Source organism: Nyctereutes procyonoides, unplaced genomic scaffold (assembly GCF_905146905.1).
Source record: "Nyctereutes procyonoides isolate TBG_1078 unplaced genomic scaffold, NYPRO_anot_genome, whole genome shotgun sequence".
NCBI lineage: Eukaryota > Metazoa > Chordata > Mammalia > Carnivora > Canidae > Nyctereutes > Nyctereutes procyonoides.
The window spans coordinates 6,718,496-6,724,283 of NW_026575049.1; the positions used below are offsets into that span (position 1 = coordinate 6,718,496).

At 43.1% G+C, this 5,788-nt stretch overlaps 1 long non-coding RNA gene across 1 annotated transcript; it reads left to right on the plus strand.

Moving 5' to 3' along the window:
* Nucleotides 1-469: 469 nt before the first annotated feature.
* Nucleotides 470-4,902, plus strand: LOC129511735 (uncharacterized). The gene is made up of 3 exons (XR_008664896.1): nt 470-718; nt 2,469-2,568; nt 4,787-4,902. It is a non-coding gene; the product is annotated as an uncharacterized LOC129511735 (long non-coding RNA).
* The last annotated feature ends 886 nt before the right edge of the window (nt 4,903-5,788 follow it).

Here is a 5,788-nt window from a genome sequence, read left to right on the forward strand (position 1 = left end):
TAATGTATTGAAGGTATTAATCTTTATGGGATAAAGTCAAGTTATTTCACAGGATGATTGTACCAATTTACACTCTCTCCAGAAATCCATTTTCTTTGCTAATAGGTCACTTGAATTTGCTAATGAGTTAGCTGAATTTCCCAGGAGTAGGAAAACATTTCTTTTTGCCAACTCTTCACTATTCATGGAGCTCTGCTCCTTGGTTAATGCCAAAGGCAAGAGCTTCATCAATTTTGACCTTCATGTATTCACCAAGTGTTTTTGCAACCCCCTAGCTTTGGTTTACACCGTTCCCTCCCCTGGATGCCCTCTCCATCCACCTGCCACCAGTCTATTACCTATGCTTCTGGTCTGATCTTAAATGTAATTTCTTCGGAAAGTCTTTCCACAACCATGCTCCCTAAAGTTTCCTAATTCTCCACCACAGAACCCTGTAGAGTTTATACGAGTTAGGAATGATATATTTGCTTCTTTGCTCATATGTTATCTATCTCTTCCACTGGATTGTAAGCCCCTTGAAGGCAAGAACTGTATCTGTTTTATTCACCTACCTATGCCCTATCATTTAGTATAGCTCCTGATACATAGCAAAATCTCCATAAATATCTACTAAATAAACAAATGAACGAATTTTTTTCAGACTGAAGCAGACATCATCCCTAATCCAGTCATTGGTGGCTTTGAGCAGGATGTGGCAGGTGTTTCCACGAATAAAAAGGTTATTCAGGTCTTTATGCTTCATTTCCATTTTGACCCGCTAAAAAGAATTCTAAAACCCTCTTCATATTACCATGCTTCCTCCTTTTTATTTTTTTCCTCCTCCTTTTTAAATTCCTTTTCTCCCCTCCCTGCTCTTTAAAGTCTCTTCATTATTCTTTTTTTTTTTTTTTAGCTCCTTCTGTACTATCTTCAATTCTAAGAAGATGGATAAATTTGGTAATTTTGCAAATGAAACAAGAACATTTCTCTTTGATTTTCCCCCCAATCTCCAGCTCCAAGTTTACAGGCAAACTTGGAATGTCAGGGATTGCACATGCAATTAATAGTGATGGAGTTCAAGATGTGATACCCAAAATAAGGCATCTTGGCATACTAAATATATTAAGCTAAGGGAAGTTGAGAAATGGCAGGTGCTGGACAGATTCTCTGATCTTGCCCTAAAGAAGACCATTAGACTTTCATAGGAGAGATGCCCTCCCTGTAACAAGATCCTTACACCCAAAGATTGAGAGAAATCTGAAGGAACAGGCCTCACAAAGTGCCCCCCCCCAGTTTATTACATTTAGCTCATATCCTTCTGCCTATCCCATTTCCCCCACTGCTTTGCAATCTTTATCAAACCTAACATAAAAATGCCCAGATCTTGGGATCCCTGGGTGGTTCAATCAGTTAAAGGCTGATTCTTGATCTCAGCTCATGTCATGATCTCAGGGTTGTGAGCTCAAACCCCATGTCAAGCCCACATTGGGCTCTGCACTCAATGGAGAGTCTGCTTGAGATTCTCTCTCTCCCTCTGCTCCTCCCCCTGCTCTCTCTCTCTCTTTAAAACAAATAAATATACCTTTTTAAAAAAATGCCCAGGTCTTATTTTCCTTATGAAGGCTTCCATGTCACATGAAGCTTACTTTAAGCAGATTTGTAGGCTTTTCTCTTAATAATCTGTCTTTTTGTACAGAGCTCTAGCCAGGAATCAAAAAGGGGTGGAAAAAAGATTTTTTTTCCCTCCCCTTCAATAGTTAAGATAAAGTCATCAAATCCTCAGGTACGAGACAATACTTCCCCATCTGTAATACAAGTTTCTTAAGTGTGCACTGTCATTCTAAGCCCGCATTTTACTTAATTATTTTTAAAAGGTTTTCTTTTTAAGTAATCTCTATACCCAACATGGGGTTTGAACCCACAACCTGAGATCAAGAGTCATGGTCTCTACTGACTGAGCCAGCCAGATATGCCGCTAAGCCCACATAAAAAAAAAAATCATTTGTGAGAGTGAAAGAACACAATTCTAAGTCTGTCTAAATCTAATTTCCAATTGTATTTATACTTATCCCTGAACCTCCCCTTTATGTTGTTGTGATTCTGTATATTCGAAGACGAATTTAGTGTTGATGATAACAATGACAACTCTACAAAGAGTTTCATGTTTATTATCTCATTTAATTTGATTAATATTAGACAGATGACTTCTAGGCAGGCCCTGGTAAGTCCTTGCAGGAAGAGAAGCTGGCAGGCAGCCCTGGTGGCTCAGCGGTTTAGTGCCACCTTTAGCCCAGGGCGTGATTCCGGAGACCCAGGATTGAGTCCCACATCAGGCTCCCTGCATGGAGGCTGCTTCTCTCTCTGCCTATGTCTCTGTCTCTCTCTCTCTGGGTCGCTCATGAATAAATAAAATCTTTAAAAAAAAAGGGAGGGGGGGAAGAGAAGCTGGCAGCAGCCTGCCCTGGTACTGAGAGCATCTCTTTCCACAGGGCTCTGGTCCTGCTGTCACCACCCAGCACCCACCAAGTCTATCCACAGCTTCTCTCACAGGCCAAGGGCTGCACCCCAGATCTGGCCTGGCCTGGAAGGGTAAGTTTGCTCTCTTGCTTGAACTGGGACATCCATCTTCTCCTGTCCTCAGACATCAGTGGTCCTGGTTCTCAAGCCTTTGGGTTTGGACCGGAACTTCCCCTTGGCTGTCCTGGGTCCCCACCTTGCAGATAGCAAGTTGTAGGACTTGTAGCCACCATAACTGCATGCGCCTTTCCCTCATAATGGATCTTTTTCTTTTTTTTTTGAAAAAAAGTTTTTATTTATTTATTCGAGAGAGCCAGCATGAGTGGGGGGAGGGATGGCGGGAGAGGGAGAAGCAGGCTTCCCTCTGAGCAGGGAGCCCAGTGTGGGACTCCATCCCAGGACTCTGGGATCATGACCCGAGCCAAAGGCAGCCGCTTAACCACTGACTGAGCCCCCCAGATGCCCCAATCTTTGTCTGTGTTTATGCCCTATTGCTTCTGTGTCTCTGGAGAACCCTAAGACAAGGACCAAGTATTTCAGAATCTGCCAGATTTAGGTGTGCTTTCCCACCCAGATCCAGACTTTATTTTGATTTTTTTAAAATTATAATTAGATAGGAATTAAGGGACACAAAAAGGCAGATACTAGCCAGAAGGTTTCACCGTCTCTTTATTTCTTGAAATAAGAGCACCAAGAACCCTGGGTATAACCTGCTCTCCTGCTCTCTGCTGGCAGGGATCCGTGTGGTCTAGGGTTCAGAACTGGCTCTGTTCCCATGGTCTCTGGGGACAGAGGAGAGAGGGGCTCTCCTCATCTGCCCCTGAGCCACTATATGCACAAGCGGGAGGTCACTCAAAAGAAGCCAAAGTGTTTTTGATGTGGGAAGGGGCTAGGAGATGTCCTGGCCTCTTCTCTGCTTTCTTCAGAGACTGTGGGCTGAATGGTGGTATCTATAACGATTCCCTCATCTCACAGGGAGCACTGAGAGCACTAGAATATGGGGTTATTTCCCCATATTCTATAATAGTGGCATTAAAAATATCTGTTTTTTTTTATTTTAAAGCTTATTTAAGTAATCTTTATACCCAACCTTGAACTCAAACTCACGACCCCAAGATCGAGTTGCATGGTCTTCTGACTGAGCCAGCTGGCTGCCCCAAGACAAGTTCTCAAATAAAAAAGGGGGGATGGGGAACAATTGTTAGTAGGGAATTGGCAAAGTATTGCATATGCTATTCCACTGCCACAAATACATGGTCAACAGCATGGTGGTTAAGTATTAGACTCTGGAGCTGGACTGCCTTGGTTCTGATTCCAGCTTTGCTACTTTTTGGCTATACATCCTTGAGAAAGAATCGTCACCCTCTATGTCTTAATATTCTCACTATAAAACAGGGATGATAATGACAGCACCAAACTCACAGGGCTGTGATGAGGATTAAATTAGCTAATGCACTACAGTGCTTGGAGCTGCACCCATGCACGTCTAAATGAGTGTTCCTTGTTGTTGTTGTTATTTAAAGATATTCTTAAGTAACCTCTACACTAAATGTGGGGTTTGAGAGACCCCCGTTGATCCCTTTGTGAGATCAAGAGCCAAGCATTCCACTGACTAAGCCAGCCAGGCACACCCTCCACCCATTATTATGATTGTTGTTGTTCTGGGGGGAAAAAACCCCACAGATCCTTGTGGAGACTTAGTTAAGAATAACAAACAGACAGTAGTCATGGTTTTCTTATTCCAAACTGGATGTCAGGCCCTGTCAAAGAGATTGAGTAATGTAGGAATCCCAAGAACCAAGGAAAGGCCAATAAAGGAGGCTTTTTGGCCAAAGAGCTTCTCAGGGGGCCCTCCAATCACACCACTTGGGCAGTTACTTGCTCTGCCTCCTTGTACCCCACTGTGATCTCTGGCACTACTCCACAGCTTAAGGCTGTGCCCATAATAGGTAAACAGATGGTTCTGGAAACCCCATTTCCAGCTAGATAGCCTTTAGATAGCCTGCCCTGGGTTTGTGCAACTTGACTGGAACTTTCAGGAAACCAGCAATTCCAGTTTACATTTGGTGAGTGTATGCTGAGCTCGGGTGGACAGCCGAAGGGCCTGGTGCCCCATCCCGTACCTTCACAGGAGACGCTCCCACTGCCCGGACAGGCTGGGGTCCCTGTCGTCAGGCTGCCCTGACCCTTCACACTATGTACAGAGCTCTGAAGTGTATGACGCCATTTCAAATGCATTCTCATCTCTCCCAACAGTTATGAAGTCACATGTTCTTTCCCCATTTCCTAGGCAGGAAAACAACAGGCAAAGAGGTAAAGAGAGCTGGAAGCCAAGCCTAGATTTCTCCTGTAAACCCTGGGCTCCTTCAAATACACCTCAGCTGCTTCAAACTGAACAGATCTGACTCTCTGAGACCTCAGCGAAAAGGTGATCTTTTTATTCTAAGTGTCAGAGCTCTTTGTCTTTTACTTTCATTCATCATTCTTATTTTGATAATTTAACCTCAAAAATTTAACCTCGAACCTAATCAAAATTAATTAGGCAAGATTCTCAAATATAAGGAGTTCCCTCTGAAAGGTGATACAATTTCCAAATTGTGCAATTTGTCGAAGGACGTCGTCAGTCATTCACGTTTTTCAACAGACATTTATTGAGCATCTACTTTACATCAGGAACAGTGTTCAGGTATGCTCTGGGGACTCACAGGAAAGAGGTGGGATCAGACAAATGAACAAATGAAAACAGTATAGCGAATGCTATGGCCCAAGAAGCACAAGGTGCTAGGGTGCTATGAGTAGGGGGGTAGAGAGGCAAAATTTGTTACCCCAAAATATGTCTCTTTGGCTTAAGGATTATTTTAGGTTGATTACTTTTAAGAAACAGAAGACTCAGGAAGAACCTTTGTTCTTCCCCCTAACTGCCTAAAAGAATTGAGATTGAAGACCTGCTCCAGGAAGGGAGTTATCACTATAGATAACTACACTATAAAATGAAGTAAGTGTTGTAGACACTGCTAAATTCCTGCGGATACTCTGTGTTTTGTTTTTTTTTTTAAATCTTCCTGTGGAAAAAAAAAATTAAAAAAAAATAAATCTTCCTGTGAATTGTCTTTTTTTTTCCCCCCTTTCAGGTCCCAGACCCCCACCTTCTTCTCCTCAGCTCTAGATGGCATATAACCCTCCATGCCTGACTGCCTGGGGGCCTCATAGTCCCAGATGGTAATCCTTTTTCCAAAATCATCTTTTTAGGGGCACCTGGGTGGCTCAGTGGTTGAGCATCTGCCTTTGGCTC